The sequence below is a fragment of the Hylaeus anthracinus genome, unplaced genomic scaffold (assembly GCF_026225885.1).
Source record: "Hylaeus anthracinus isolate JK02 unplaced genomic scaffold, UHH_iyHylAnth1.0_haploid 11989, whole genome shotgun sequence".
In the NCBI taxonomy this organism is placed as follows: Eukaryota; Metazoa; Arthropoda; class Insecta; order Hymenoptera; family Colletidae; genus Hylaeus; species Hylaeus anthracinus.
Genome location: NW_026534337.1, coordinates 3,252,852 through 3,269,942, shown reverse-complemented (window position 1 = coordinate 3,269,942; position 17,091 = coordinate 3,252,852). Strand labels below are relative to the sequence as shown.

General features: G+C 32.9%; 1 non-coding gene across 1 annotated transcript; it reads left to right on the top strand.

Moving 5' to 3' along the window:
* The first annotated feature begins 16,496 nt into the window (after window positions 1-16,496).
* On the top strand, window positions 16,497-16,689 carry LOC128888262 (U2 spliceosomal RNA). Its single transcript, XR_008460219.1, has one exon. It is a non-coding gene; the product is annotated as a U2 spliceosomal RNA (small nuclear RNA).
* The last annotated feature ends 402 nt before the right edge of the window (window positions 16,690-17,091 follow it).

Here is a 17,091-nt window from a genome sequence, read left to right as displayed (position 1 = left end):
AACAAGTGTCTAAGAAATAATATTAATTTAAAAATACATATATCAAAATGTATGAGAAGTAGTTATTTATATATGAAGAAAACATCATTTGTGGGCAAACGTGCTGGTCAAATTGTTATAGATAATATAAAACGACGAATAAAAAGGCATGAATCAATTCAATTTTGTCGACTCTGCACTTGTTAATACACATCTGCTGTGTATTCGTTCTATATTTACACACATGACAACGGGCACGATCTAGCGAGAACTCACCAAATCAACATGTTCACGTTCCGGGACAGGTTAATTAGAAGCATTAAAAACGCTAACATGATGTACTGTGAAAGAAGTGATCAGAAGATTCTATGAATTTTTGTTCGAAGTAAAACATATAGAAGGTAAACGTTGAGTACTAAACGTATGTTTCAAAGTTATCCTAAGATGAAAACTTGTAGAAAATATGAACTAAATATTAAAAGTATCCTTCTAAATAGTTTCCTAATGACAATTCGCATTTACAATAGTCGGCTTGAAACAATAGAAACAATACTTCTATAGTGTACTGTCAGAAAAGTGATCACAAGCTATTAAGAATTTTTGTTGAAAATAAAATTTCTGAGACATGTAAACTAAATGTTTTAAGTATTCTGCTAAATAGTCACTGGTGACAATTTACACTTGTAATAGTTCTTGTTACCTCTGAAAGCATAACTCGTCTTTTAGTGACCGGCTGCTGAGCACCTGTTCGCGTTCGTTTAAATTGCGTCAACGTTGTTAAATAATCAAATTAGTCAAGCTCGACAGAAATACATATCCACTGTGACGCATAATTGATCACCTCGGAAGGAACATTACTCGGAAAACAACTCGGTAACCGCTTTTCAAAGGTTAGTGTACGCTGATTCACCAACAAGTATAAGAACTATTTACACCAGGTCATTGTGAGTATTATAGATAGAGAAAAAGATAAGTTCTATGTTAGGGACCAGATTGGGTACCACGACTAAGTCCAGTTTCAGAAGTATCGAATAATTTTTGTATAGTTGTAAACTTTACAAAGTCTGGCTAACATCTCACTCGATTTAATTACAATTCTTTGTCTGGTCTCTTTTTCTTCCTGCAAAATTTAGCTTCGAGTTGCTATAATTGCTTTGTAAAATAGCTATCGAGGTCTTGAAATAAATTTGAAATATAGTGTTACATATAGTAAACTGGGAATAATACTATGAAACAACGTCATTATATTTTTCGCCTCGTATAAGTATTTTCCTCCAAATGGATTAGCATTAATGTTTCATACCCTTATTTTATCAATTCTCTTTGAAAAATAAGTATTCTGATATTTAAAAATATTAAAGTACTTGAAACAAAAATAAAAGATTCGCTTGAAAAGTATTTTAAATTATTTTTTTCGTTTATTTCTTTATCCTCTTAACGCGTTACATATATATTCAGGGGAGATCTTACATAAACATAATACTTAGAAAAGTGATTAAATAGAGCATTAAAAAAACACGGCATTTTTTATTTCATTTCTCTAGACCGTTTTATTTAGATATCCCTAACTTCGTTAATTTTCCAATTCAACAAAATCCTTGCGCAGATATACCTACTTTAAAAAGTCTACACTTTAAGAGAATGCAACAAAAAATACACTTCTTTCAACTACTAGACTTGAATCACCTTTTTAATTCTGTTTTTTGATCGTACCACCCCCAGTTATTGACTGGCACGTGTACGAGCATAATAATGATACACGAAACAAGAGCCTGATCTGAATAAACCCGAGGCAACTGCGCTGAAGTGTGACATAAGATCGCGACGAACGAAGTCACGGATATATGACACCCGTCGTCAAAGTGTCGATACCCTATAAATAAATACAAGGAGTTCCACGGGTAACAAGTATGCAATTTAGTCAAAATATTTCATGGAATCGCAAAATGCTTTCGCCTAGCGGCCTTGAACGTTCTCGTCGTAGCGCAATACCCAAGGAAACTCCGGGAACTGGATACCACAGCCACTCGAACATTTTAATTAATCATTATCGGGTAACATGGAACGATTTAAGGCTAAACCCGATCCGAAAGCTTAACGACACATTGGTACTATTCGGTTCGATGGATTGAGACGTTCGGTTTGCCTGTGGAAACCGATACAGTCGATCGCTCAGCGGACAGGATGTAATCGAGGGATCTGGTGGGTTCGTTTGCATCGATTGGAACAACTTCATTTCCATGAGCCAAGAATCGAAGACCTGAAAGTTGTTGTAACGTTGCAATATTTTCACGTTTACACGCGCAGTTCTGATCACCTAGACTACCTAAGACGGTGTGAGAAAAGGGGATGTTTTGCAAAGTGAATTTTTTTGGCATAAATAGAAAATTTTCTGGTAATGAGTTTCAGGATATTCAAAAGCATCCTTCTTGGTGCATGTGTTTTACTTTCTTTATTCGAAGATATTGTAAATTAAGAAAGTTGTGAAGACATGTTTTGCATGGGTATTCTGCGGTAATTACTCTACCTCAGAGCTGGGTTTTCAGAAATTAAGAAAAAGCATTTTTAAGTAATAGCAAGTTAAGTAATCTGAATGCTAGAGAACTGCATATTTTAAAAAATAATATTAATAATAATATAAATCTGCACCTAACAATTTTTAGCTCCTGAAGAATGTCCATCTTTCGCGATTAAGAATAACGTAAAGTAAAGAGCAAAAAAGGTCTCGTTAGCTTATTTCGAAATATCTTCGTTATTTTTGATGATACGAAGATATGTTATCGGAAGAAAATGTTTGGTTTGGAGGGGGACATACTATGATAGATAAAAAAATTATGTCGAGGGCATATTTTCTGAAATTTTAAGGTTATTCGTTCTTTTTTCTTTAAATGGAATGGGCATTTTTATTATTGTAATATCGTAGATGATAAAAGAAAACAAATTTAGTTAGTCTATTAGTCAGTGTACTGTTTATTCAGTTATCAAGGGGATGTAACATTTATATTTTTAGGAAAGTCTTTTCATATAAATTGATACAACATATCAAATTAGTAATAGAATCGTGTTTATAATTAAAAATTAAATTTTGACATACATCAATAAGAAATTATAAAGAAACCGCTTTTTAGAGTCTACGAAAACTAATTCTTCCCTTGAGAAGCGCGTGTAAAGCGAAACCATGCTAATGATCTTCTAAAAAATGGCATACTTCCCAACACAAACTTAGCCATATAACATACCTAAGTAGTTGAACAAGACAGCAATACTTCATGCTACGATGTTGTTGCCAGAGGGTTCTTGCAAAGAAGCAAGAAAAGGAAAGATACTAATCTATGAATTCATTTATAAAAAAAGAATATTTATTTTCAAACAAAGTTGTTATTTCTGTTTATTATTTTACTACTCTATGTCTACAGGGTAGCTTTCTCGAATACCTCGCATCTGTGAACTATAAAATTTATCGACGACATCTTTTCGAAGATTGCGCTATAACACTCTTGTTTCGAGGCAATAATCGTAGAAAAGATTTTCCTAACTACCATGCACGTTCCAAACTTGATCATCTATCCTGCCATATGTCAGGTTTTATGGCAACGTCCACCTATCATCCAATACGACTTCCCAGTATGACAGGTCGTTCGACGACTCCACATAGTTTACAATTATCGTTCAAACAGTCGTATCTTCCATAGTTATATAATCCATCGTAGGATAAATTAAAGAAAAAACTTGTCATTACGGCTATGGTATCCCATAATTTACTTGCAACCTTTTACGTCGTAAACGAGGCATATGCGGTAATATTGCAATGTAGATAAATATTATTAACTAGACATTTTCTTCCTTCGTTCGAGAGTTATATCACCCGCCCTTTAGTACGATTTCACGTTTGTGCATCCGACTTGAAAGACAAAATGAAACTTTAAGTTCAGAGTGTGTAGATTCAATTTAATATGCAAATTAGGCAATTTTTAGTACACGGTGACACAATTAATTAATACGATACGGGTTAATAAAGATTAGGTTCAGCCTAAGCACCAAGTGCTCGTTCTACGAGACACGAATTAGTATTTACATTCGATCACCAGGTGTACGTTCGACAAGACACAAATTGGTGTTACAATTCGACGTAACATGTACACATTTGAATAACGATAAGAGGGAAAGTTCATATTCGACAAAGCTCATTAATCGATTGAAATATGCTACATTCGACGTCAATGTGGCACTTTTACAATAGAACCAATGCCTATATAATTTCCATTCTTACTTTGTTACTCATACTAGGAGTTCTGGACTTTGTAGATTTGACATTTTTGCATTTGAACACTGTATTTTATACTTTAGATTTCGATAATATTTAGAGCATTTACACTATATTGATGAACTAGTGTTAGAATGAATTTTATTTGATATAATTATAAAATATTGTTGGCTTCTATTATTATTGTTATGCATGTTATTGCATGATTATTATTATTAATATCTATATACTGAAAGAGGTTAGAATATTTTATCAAAAAAGTTGGTTATCATAGCACTTGTTAAGACTATAATTATGTAAAATATATTTATAAAAATAATTATTACTTAAACTTGTTATGAATATGAATATTTATGATTTCCAATCCAAAATATTACATACAAAGTGTGTTTAGCTCTTTACATGTTTTTTTTAACAAATTATTGACGCAAAGTTGCAATCTTGTGTAATATTATATTTATTATTTGCACATATTTAACTTGCATTTGGAAACGTCTATCATTGATCATAATTATGAGTACTACAATAAACAGTGTGTGTTATACGAAAGTACTTATATTCTTTCTCAACCTTAAAAGAAGTACTAATTTCTAACGAAAGGTTATACAGCACACTTCTTTGTAGTTTCCTCGTACAAAATAGAACCTGAACATGTCTCGATTATAATTACCCTTCAACTTTTATTATCCTATTAGTAGTCAACATACCTAAACATTGTCGTAACTCACGTTAACGTTTTTGTATAAAGCAAAGTAAATTACTTTTCTTGACATGTATACTCTTCGTCATTCATACAGTACCCTATCGTATGAAACACCAGAATTTTCAGTACATACAGATTATTCATTATTCACGTGTAAGACATTAACCGTGTCTTAACGAAGACAGAATAAAGACATAAATTATCCTGACAAACGCCTGCCACAAAGTGACAGAATAAACTGAAGTCGATACAATTTATTAAGGATGATTAAACAATATTTAAATTGTTATTTGTTGTAGGGAACAGAAGCTGGCATGACGACAAACTCGTGGCCAATATAGCGAGTGAAAATATTTAATATTCTTTGACGTAATGAAGCTCGTGTTTGTTTTCGTGAACACGAACACTTACATAACTTCAACCGATATTTACCCGTTACCAATTTACTTGTAATTTATTCAATTATGCTTGCGATAATTTTTCCGCTTCGCGGGAGCACGAGTGTGACAGAAAAAAAAGTATCGAGAACATTACATGCATGAAAAATATTTGCCAAGCCGTTACACGGTGTATTTTATTTAATTATTTATTTTGTTTCATGCAACAACAATCGTTATGACCAATATATATTTTGTTACAAACGAGATCACTAGGAATACATGTGCAACTAAATGTGAAAGGTGAAAGGTAAATTCCTCGCCGAGTTACATCAAAGAATAGGTATTTTGCTTTATTAATAGTTATAAACAATAAGAAATTCATAAATTTGTATAAATATGGCCATCGCCAAAACCTGTCCGGCAGCAAATTGTAAGGGGTTTCATCTATGTCATCGATTTCAAGCAGAACATACGTGAAATAGTACTCTTTTTGCGATAAAAAGTGGTATAAAGTGGTAAAAAATAACAAGGTCAAATGTTTTTTTATGAGACCAAGTGTCAGCGATGCCCTACCAGATACAAGAAGTTTCAATCCGATTGGTTCATCCGTCTCGGAGTAAAAAGCACTACAAAATTTATCGGTTTTCTGCACACACAAAAAACGGATAAAACATGACAAATCGCAAAATGTCTTGATAACGGGACCAACTGGGAGACATGCTCTACAAGATGCAAGAGGTTTTATCTCGATTGGTCAAGTCATCTTGGCGTAATCGGCGAACAGACATAAAAAAAAAAAATATATATATACAGTATGTCCCACGAAATTCTGGACAGCCGATTATTTCGTAACCTATTAAAAATACGAAAAAAGTTTCTGATATGAAATTGAATGGAAAGAGGGGGCCGATTTATTGGGCGTAACAATTTTTTTTTATTATTATTGTTTACAGAGATATGAAAGTTACGTTTGGTTTTTCAAATGGGATTGTATACTTTTTGTTTAATCAATAGATAGTACGTTTCATGACGAATTCAGCAAGCTTAATATAAACACCCTTTCACAAATAGTTTTTAAGATATTACGCGTAAAAGTTTACTGATTTTTAGTACAATAAAATCTTAAAAGGCACGTCTTAACCCGTAGCATTTTAAGTGCGGTCGAGAGTCGGAACCCCCTACTGTGCTTCCTGGTCTCGCAGATTTTCTTGTACCGAAAATCAGTAAACTTTTACGCGTAATATCTTAAAAACTATTTGTAAAAGGGTGTTTACATTAAGCTTGCTGAATTCGTCTTGAAACGTACTATCTATTGATCAAACAAAAAGTATATAATCCTATTTGAAAAACCAACCGTAACTTTCATATCTCTGTAAACAATAATGATAAAAAAAAATTGTTACGCCCAATAAATCGGCCCCCTCTTGCTATTCAAATTCATATCAGAAACTTTTATCGTATCTTTAATAGGTTACGAAATAATCGACTGTCCAGAATTTCGTGAGACATACTGTATACATATGTATATATATGTATATGTCATGTCATATATACATGTTGAATTGAGTATCCTCCTCTTTTTTTGAAGTCGGTTAAATTAACTTGTGAGTTAATTATGTTTCGCATTAAATTTAAATTTTCCAATGGCAATTCGCAGTGAAAGTAATTTTTTATATATACTTGTACTACTACATATTTTGTATTTATATAAGTGTATATCTAAATTTTGTAGCGTAATAGATTGGAAGTGTTCGATAAACAAATTTTTATGACGAATATCAGAAAAAAATTAGTTTTCTTAAGATGCAAATTATAATGTGCATGTGCATACGTGAGCAAATGAAAATTAGAGTATGTTTAGCAAAGTTAATTTCCCTTAAATGTAAGGTTTACCGACCAGCTGGCATTTGTAATAAAAAAGTTATGCCATCATGTAAATTTGAATACATGGCAAACGTGATGGTCATTTCACGCTTCATGACATTTTTCAATGCTGATTGAATTGACGTGCAATATTTTGTTAATCAACGATACAAACTTTGTAAATTTTATACCACGTGTCGACTAGCGCTCATAGTGGATAGTGACTTATTATTATTCAACGATATACGAAACGATAGATAATAATGCAAACGTAGGTCGGTTGTTACGTTTCTAGCTACAATTATAAATTTGTTTCAATGTAACCTGTTAATTTGTTGTTTTTTTAGTTATCGACAATAGAAAACGAACTGTGTGTTTTTTCAAAATGCAGTCCTTGAGTATAATGTTTACTGAAGTGAACTGTCATAGAATATTATTGTAAATATCACAACAAAGATAAGCGGTATTGTGAAATTATCCTAGAGGAAGACAGATATCTATTCCTTTTTAAACAATTTAATCCATGAAGATATGTATAAATACAAAAATAATAACTTTTCACGTTAGTGTTATATTTGTGAAAAATATATGATTGTTAATCCATTTTCAAATTGCCAATTTTATACCTAACTTTGTGTTATTAATATAATTTGTTTAATTTTATGTGACTATACTTCTCGCGTACTAAACGAACTTCTTTCTCTTCTAATATTCTATAACAATTGACAATCAAATTTAATTCTTTCATTCACAATTTTTTTAACCGACTTCGAAAAGAAGGAGGTTACTCTATTCGACATGTATTTTTTTTTTTTTTTTTTTGTTAAATGAAATAAACTTTATTATGTAGAAAGCAACACAGAAGTTACGAGAACAATGTTTACAAAATTTCTCCTTAATTTCCCTTGCACAGAATAGACAGCGGTCATTTCAACAACCATTTATTATGATGTGAGTTTCTTTATTCTCCAAAAAATCTTTATTTTATGCAACTTTGTTTCGTTAACACATTTTCAGTTGCATTGTATTTATTACCAAATCATTCTTCCTATGTTCGTGTTTATTTCACTTTCCACTGATCTAGATTCACTAAATATTCTTGACTTCCATTGGGAAGTACTCCAAAATATTCGTCTGTATTACTTTCCTTTTGTTAATTTTTAACAAGTGACTCCGTCAATAAGCCTCCGTCACCAGAGCACGTGAGCTACGTGAAAATAAATGACGTGTCGATATGGGCACTCGTGAATTCGTCGAATCACCTCGAAATCGACTGGATTGACTTATATGTATGGCCCGCGAAAGGGAAGTCACGATCTGGTAGTAAACATCGGTTAAGAGATGTTAAACGATCGTACCACGCGGTCGCGGTGAGTCCCGCTACTTAACCCCTCAACGATGAAGGACTCGCTCTTCTATTTCTTGCGATCGTAAGAACCTCACGTGCTTGAAAAAAGTCGTATCAGGTCAGTAAAACCTCCATTATCCATACCAATCAATTTTCCCTGAACTCACTTGACTTCAGACAGTTGATGTTTTATTTTTCTTAAATGGTTTTGTTTTACGTCACGACGAATTTGACTAAATCTAGAGACGCGGCAGCGTCTCGACGCCAAGTACATTTCTTTTTAACTAGGGAAACTATCATAAATATTATTTTAGAGCTTTGTGTCTTATAAATAATTCAAGATTTTGTGTACATGTTTTTGCGTCGTTTAAAGCTGTTTTTCAGTTGAAATTGCCCTTTCATCTACATAACGTAAATTTTTTGAACTCGTAGAGCAGATGGTCAGTTGTATTAAGGATGCATAAGTTTTGTAGGTTGCATATTTCTTTTATCAAATGCTTTTGATGTTGATATAGGTTTATATGCATATAAAGTAAAAATAAATAACTCTATATGTTTTAGTTCTAAATATTATTGACTTTAAATATAAAGAATTTCATTGGGAGGATTTCTAAACTAATAAACTTTATAAATACTCTTTATTATACAACAATTATTGATAATTAATTATTAAAGTTTATTAGTTTAGTTATCTTAGGGATAACAGCGTAATATTTTTGGAGAAATCAAATTTATAAAAATGATTGCGATCTCTATGTTAAATTAAGATAAATTGTAAGTGCAGCAATTTAAGTATCAAGTCTGTTCGACGTTTAAAATCATACATGATTTGAGTTCAGATCGGTGCGAGCCAGGTCGGTTTCTATCTTTAATAAAATTAAATATTTTTGTACGAAGGGAGTGAATATTATTAATATTTTGTGTTAAAGTTGGCGCCTTGTGGCTCACCTGCATATACCTATGTATGCATATTCAACATGTAAACACATCGGAAGGTGAGCGCGGGCTGTAACCAACCGACAAACATTGTCTATACATGTTTTTTCGGGTAGAGTGTAAAGAGCGAGCGAAATACGATCACGTGACTGTGAGAATTTAAATTTTCAGTTTTTCTTTATATACATAGATTAATTTTTGGTATATTTTCATTTTGTTTCACATTTCCTTATATTGTGTGTATACAGGGTGTCCCAAAAGTCGGGGAGGAGCCGGAAATGGGGGGTAGCTGAGACGATTCTGAACAACAATTTCCTTTGCAAAAATGTCGGATGGGGCTTCGTTAAGGAGATATTAACCGAAAACCCCGACCAATCAGAGCGCGCGTAGACCGTTCGAGCGGCTGCGGTAGCGAAGGGTATGCGCTAGGCGGCAGCGCTTGTACGCGAACAAGTGACTCGACGTGCATCGAAGGACATTCACGCTGCCGCCTAGCGCATAGCCTTCGCTACCGCGACCGCTCGAACGGTCTACGCGCGTTCTGATTGGTCGGGGTTTTCGGTTAATATCTCCTTAACGAAGCCCCATCTGACATTTTTGCAAAGGAAATTGTTGTTCAGAATCGTCTCAGCTACCCCCCATTTCCGGCTCCTCCCCGACTTTTGGGACACCCTGTATACATATTTACATAAATAAAGAGAATAGGGATATACAACAGGTGTGTTCCCATACAAATTTCATATAACTTCACCATTTTGAAATAATTTATACAACTACTTTGGCAGAAATTAAGTGGATTAACTTTAGACTCTATTATTACCTACACGTTCTCAAGACATGTATGTCCCATTTGTTGCAGTATTGTTTTGTAAATGTGAGTCAAACATGCGAATATCCGTTGTTAGCAATTTGAGACCCAAGGGTTCGAATAGTTTCGCGAGCAACTGGATCAATTTCGTGTTGCTAACCTTAAGTCTCGCAACGCTCCAGATCAGTAATTGCATAGATCGAACAAATAGGAGTTGCGTCTTTGGCAGATCCCGCGTATCGTTCGATCATCGCCGCGATCCCACGATCGTGCAGCGTCGCGTAAAGGTAGGTAGTCCTATGGTTTTGCCTTTTAATTGCAGAAATCGAGGTCGGGGCAGCCGATCCCCGGCTGTTACGGCCACTCTCGACGCATCTCTTCTCGGCTGCGTCAAATCAGTGAAAACGCGTTGTAGCCATATACAGGGTGATTTCTATTAACATACATACTCGACGAATCATATTACATTAATTGGATTCTTGAGAATTAAAATGGTAAAGATGCGGAAAATTTAAGTACGTCTACATACTTGGTCCTTGTTATCAAGTTTATTTATGGTTATCCGTTTACTGTGACCTTTGAATCTGTGGAAACGTATTGTACAAGGCAATCTTCTTGGTGTATCTATATTTAATGAAAAGGTTTATATAAACGAGCTCAAAAGAATAGGAATATCAGTAGTAAAACAATTAATAGATGTTAATTTAGGCTTGTAAACATTTTAAAACTTCAACACTCTCTTATCAATATGGTCTGTATATTGAATAACAATTTCAACAAAACGTTCATTGATATTAAATACATATATTAATATACACATAAACACGAATTCAATTTTGAATTTTTAGGTAAAATAACGGACAAAACATAATACTACAATTTAAATTTTTAATGAATCAAGAAGTAGTTTATGCTGTTTCGTGTTTTTTCTTCGGAGAAATCTGACAATTAGTTAATTTAATTTCGATTATTACTCTGTTTTAATATTGAAAATATGTAAAATGTTGGTTTGTATGAGCATTTTAGATCGTATATATTCTTTTCTTTCTTTTCTCATCCTGCATTTGGTTTATAGCAACCTATACTTAAAAGAAACCATGATTTGATTCGAAACAATAGTGTCGAAAGTGTTGTTAAAGTTGTCATTGTATAAATTGTTCTGACTGAACTGAAAACTTGAAATTTGAACTAAAATCGCTTGAAAAATTTAATGACTTTGAAATAAGTAATCTGCCAATCTTAATATTTGGTCCTCATACGTACTTTTCGCAGTTTTTATAACATGTTATACTTCAGACGATTGCATTAAAGAAGCCCTTTATCTTAGACCAAAGTAACGGCAAATGAAACAACGATTATCTATAGCTCTCATAACAGAAAGGAGTTCTTACGTTTCCACGTAAAACAATTGTTCAATAAAATAAATCCATTTAATTTATCTCCTTAAACATACAAATCATAGATTATAATATAATTAATATCAACAAAAATGTACTGTTCCATTTGAAACAAGCTATCACTAAAATCTACACGAGTAGTAATCTCATAAAAAATTTAGCTTCAATATTACATGATTTTTCTCTAAATCAGGCAACCTCGATAAAAGCAACTTTTTCATATCTTTCATAGATTGAGGAATAGTCGCGTGTACTGTGATCAATCTGAACGTACTGTGGCATCGTTAACCGCAACGAACCACCCTGTATATGTACTCCCTTTCGAAACGCGAGCCAACAAGTCTTTTAACGAGACTTTTTGCTCCGCTATGCCGGCAGGAGAGATCACCACGTCGTCGGACCGAACATCGATCGTTACGAAATTACATTAATCAGGCTCCTTTCGCATTGCTAGCCGTTAATTGCTCGGAAGAGTCCATCGGGTAGAGCGTGTGAATCCGTAGCTTGATGCGAAACCTTTCATCGCGAACCATTTTTCTGTCTTTCGTTTTCTAAATTATCTTTGAATAGCCCTATTGCTTATTCATTAATTTATCAAAGATCATGTATGAAGTTATTATAACCTCGCGTGTTTCGTACAATTCTGATGGTTCGCAGATCAACTGAACCCATAAGAGGTGTAAACATCGATAACACAAGTTCAAGGGGTAAAGAAAACCTCAAAGTTTTAGTCTTTTCATGATAAACTCGAAACTTTCTAATAGAATGCTGCAAGACATTATGTAGTGTTGAAATTAATTTTTATGTAAGTGCACATGTTATAATGCTACTGTTCGTTGGAAAAACCTCAAAAATGGAATGAAATATTTATACATTCTTTGCGTGCACACAGAGTTAAATTGCACATATACCAGCCAGTATCATTTACGACTATTAACCACCTTTCTACGATGATTGATGAGTATGTTATAAGTAGGCTGCGGATGTTTATGCAAATTCATATTTTTCTAGACATACATCAATAATTAAAGAAAAGTGTGTCTTCTCTTCCAAATGTTGTAACGTATATTTTACTTTTTATTGTATATTTCATATATCTCCATATTCATGATTAATTTTATAAACTTGTGGATATTTTCACTTACCACAATCGCATTAACAATAGCAGCCTTGTTAAAAATATGCAGTAATTCAAATAAATACACTGTGAATGATTACGCAGATTCATTATTTCACAATTACCAAAAATGAATTGAAACTTTAATGAAAGTATTTCTTATATTCTAAACGGTATAGCATGTATATCATAATTGAAATTTTATATATGTTTCAACTTCTGTACGTATTAATAAATTTACCCATATTTCCATATATTACAAATGCATAAACATTCGTAGTCCATTAATAACAGTATATGTAAATATTGGTCAACTGAGTAGAAACTGAGTATGTGGAATAATAAATATTATAACGCCATAGAACTCAATTTTCTAAAGCTCCATTCTTAAATTATATAGATACTAACTGACAGAAATACAGCATTTTACGTATCCATATTATGGCGATAATATGATACATTTCAATATATACTCATCGTGTTTTGAATATTTTTTTTTTTTTACTTCAAAACGTACCGTGTATATTTATAATACTTATACATACAATAAACCATAACAGTTTGCGGTATCGATGACTTTTCTCGCGGACAGCCAAATAGAGCAGGCGTGTGTTATATTTCACCATGAATGATGAGTCTTCATTAGCGCTCATGTTCTTGACCATTAAACATAATCGCACCACACACGAATCAGAGAGGTGCATGCGTTTATTTCCCTGAGATTTTTATCCTCGTCGTTTTCTCTCAATTAAATGTGAAATCCCTCTGCGTGTAAAAAGTCGATGATGAACTTATTTTATATGAGCCATCTGTGTGTGATTCATGAAATATTTTTATGAGGATACATCATCATTTCGAAGTACAGATTTCGCAGATTGTTAACACACTAAATTAAAATAAAAAATATTACTCATATCTTTCAAGATTCCTTTAGAAATTATTCGCAGGAAGTATTATTTTATTTGAAAATTATTTTACGAAATGTCATTTATAAATTTCTCAATTAAAGAAACACCAGTCATACTTTTTAACATTATTCTTTTTACTGTTATTTGTAAATATATATAATAATGACATATTGTTTTAAGCTTCCATCAATACGGTTAATCAACAATTAAAACTTCTCATGTTCGGGAATATTACTTTCGCAAAAAACATTTCAATAACAATCAGAAACTACGAGATGCAATTAAAATGTATACCTCCAAATTAATTCAACATTTCTAATGCATACGATAACATTTAGTATTCGCTCAAATATTAATAAAAGTCATGGTTCAGAGAAAACATTCATTAAAAACATTAATCCTTAGAAATTCGTATATATTTTTATATCTATTGGTTGTAATAACTAAAAATTAATTTCTAAAAATTAATTATTAACAATACTTATTGTTTAAATAATGATTGTGAATATGATTTTGCTATAATATTAATGTTTCGCGAATTCTTTTCTGGATGGATCCAAGGAGCACTCGAACTAATCGTCAATCGAATATTGTTCACCTTTCCTCCTCTTCTTCGACAGGTATACGAGATCGTCGCAGGCCTCCAAGCAATCAGTCTTCGCAGATCCTTCTGTCGCGTGTATATCTCATGGCCATCCATGACGGTGCATGATCAACACTGACCATTGACCACTGACTACTGACCACTAGCTTATTTTCATTAATTTTTCAGATATAATTCAACTTTAACCATCAACTTATTATTCCTTTTAATGTCATTAATATATTATTCATATTTCTCTGACGCTCCTATAGCTAGGTATTTTGTCGAAAGAAGACATTTGTTTTCTTCGTTCTACCGGTTTCGTATTTAGTATTAGTAATAGTAGAGGGAGATGGAACGAACTCTGCTTCCCTTTATCTTCCTCGCGGGTCTCCGATCGCAACAACCTCCTCGTGGTGAGGCCTGGTAATTGTTATTATTCGCGACTAACAACCTTTTGTCGGGAGTAATATCGAGCTAACCGCCTGCGAAATAGTAATACGATCTTTAAGTATAAGAATAAATGTTACATCAGAAGATTATAGGAAAAATGGTAAGAAAAAGAAATTGTTCCTTGTATTCAAACAAAGTTTCATTTAAATCAGAATGTTCAGGTTCGAGATCTTTTGTTTGACATTTTTTTCAAAAATAGTTCACTTTATACGTAGACTTTGTAAATTTCATACTGTAAATTTCATACTGTAAATTTCACACTCTAACTTTCTGAAAACTTCGAACATTAAGGAAACATTATCTCACTGGAAGTTGTTTCGATCGTGAACTTCCCTTTTCCCCCTTCCCACTTTTTAACAGCGGAAATGGAAAGCATTGTCAGCTGAGAATTTCTCATTTGCAATTAAATACAGGAACAGGACTTTCAAGTTTTACTTTTCATTTTTGAAACTTAAACATTGGATGAATGATCTGTAAATATAAAAGAGTTACGTCTTATCATTTCCAATGAGGTGATATTTCTTTAAAATTGTTTTAAAGAATTTAAAAATTTCGCTGGTTACACAAGGCGCTTAAACTACGATCGTGCCCCTATTCGAGTGACGCATCCTTTATAATTTTCAGCAAAAATCTTTCTGCAGTCAAAGGGTTAAGCTGGTCTCTTTTCACGTGTACCTAAGTAAATGCCATCACGAGATGAAGATGCGAACGATAATCGAAAAAAAATGCGCGGTGAAAGTTAAGTGAGAAAATTTTCCGGTCAATTACCTCCTAAACGACTGGTTTAGAAGTTCGTTGGGTTTTTTAAAACCTTTCAGTTTCAAGGAGAATCATCTTTATGTTGTACTTAAAGCTGAACGTGCTAATATATTTTTAATGCATGCGTGGCAATTTTAATTTCATGGGGACTGACGAGAGCCGGAGTTCCCAAGTGTTACATCTCTAGTTTCACTTGATTTATATACATGATTAAAGCATTAATATTTATGCGAGCATTATTAGTATTAGTGCAACAATGGAACATGAAATGCTGAGAGTTTCGAGGTTTCGAGGTTTCTCACGATGACGATTCTAAACAAATGTATTTGGTAATTTTTAACAGTTCTGTTTCCGATAATACTGACACTGAAATCACAAAATAACAAACGACACAGACAATTGGGTACCATAAACTTCAAGTTTACATCTATGAAGTAAAAATGTAAATTCTACTGAATACGTCTACATCTACTTTTTTTATAATAATAATAAAGTCGGGGTTGTTAACGATATAAAACAAACTTATCAATATTTGTTACTCACACTTCGAGGTTTGTTTTCAAACATATACATATACATGAACAACCAGTTCTCCAGAGAAAAATAGACAACATTCACTACGAATATAAAGTTTACATAGTTGCCATATGGAAACAGCTTTAAAATAGATAATTAATTTGCAAAAATGTATAGTACTTATTAATGCGTATAGTATAGGTTCGTACTATACATTAATGCGTATACTATAGGTAAGTTATTACGCGTTTTAATAAATGTAAATGTTTTAATATTTACTGTTACTTTTTAAACAGATGTAATATGTAATTGAAAATATTGAGACGTAAAAAGATAGATTCCTTCTTCACGACCTTTGCAGGCAAGTGTAGTGAGTAATGTAGTTCCTGTATACACCGCTAGGCGAAGAACTCGTTCAGCTCTTTCTCGCAGCTGTTATTGTACGCTTAAAGTATAAGAGGGCTGCTAGAGTTTGATTTAGTATCGCTTCTCGGCCTTATGGCTAAGATCAAAGTGTAGTATCTGTTCTTATCAGCTTAATATCTGATACACTCCCCATCGGGGAGTCAGAATATTAATCTGATTTTTGGAAATTGACGGAGCAGTTGGAGCTTGCTCCACCTCTGTCGCGAGTCGGCCTGGCATTGCAGTGCCGCCAGGATTGGCTCAATAATTCAATTACAAAAATAAAATTGTTTAGCAAATATAGTATAATTCTAATCTTTGTATTTATAATACTATAACGGATTAAGGAATGTACTAAGATATATTATTTCTAATAGAAATTAATTAAATAAATGTTTCCTATATATATAGGAAAAAACAGAGTAAAATTAAGATTTTTGTACCTTTACTCAATTATTCCTAACTCCGGTATTTATCGATAGATTTTCTTCAACAAAAGCTTGTTTTTTCTTCGTAAAAGTGCGATCTATACGTAAACAGTAAGAAACTGGACCTAATTTAACAATTTCTATTTTTCAATGCCGATGAAAGAAATATTCGTGTTCTATTTTAGCCGAAAAAATCAAAGTCTCTCATATATATTGTCTCGTAACACTTAAACTATTGAACCGA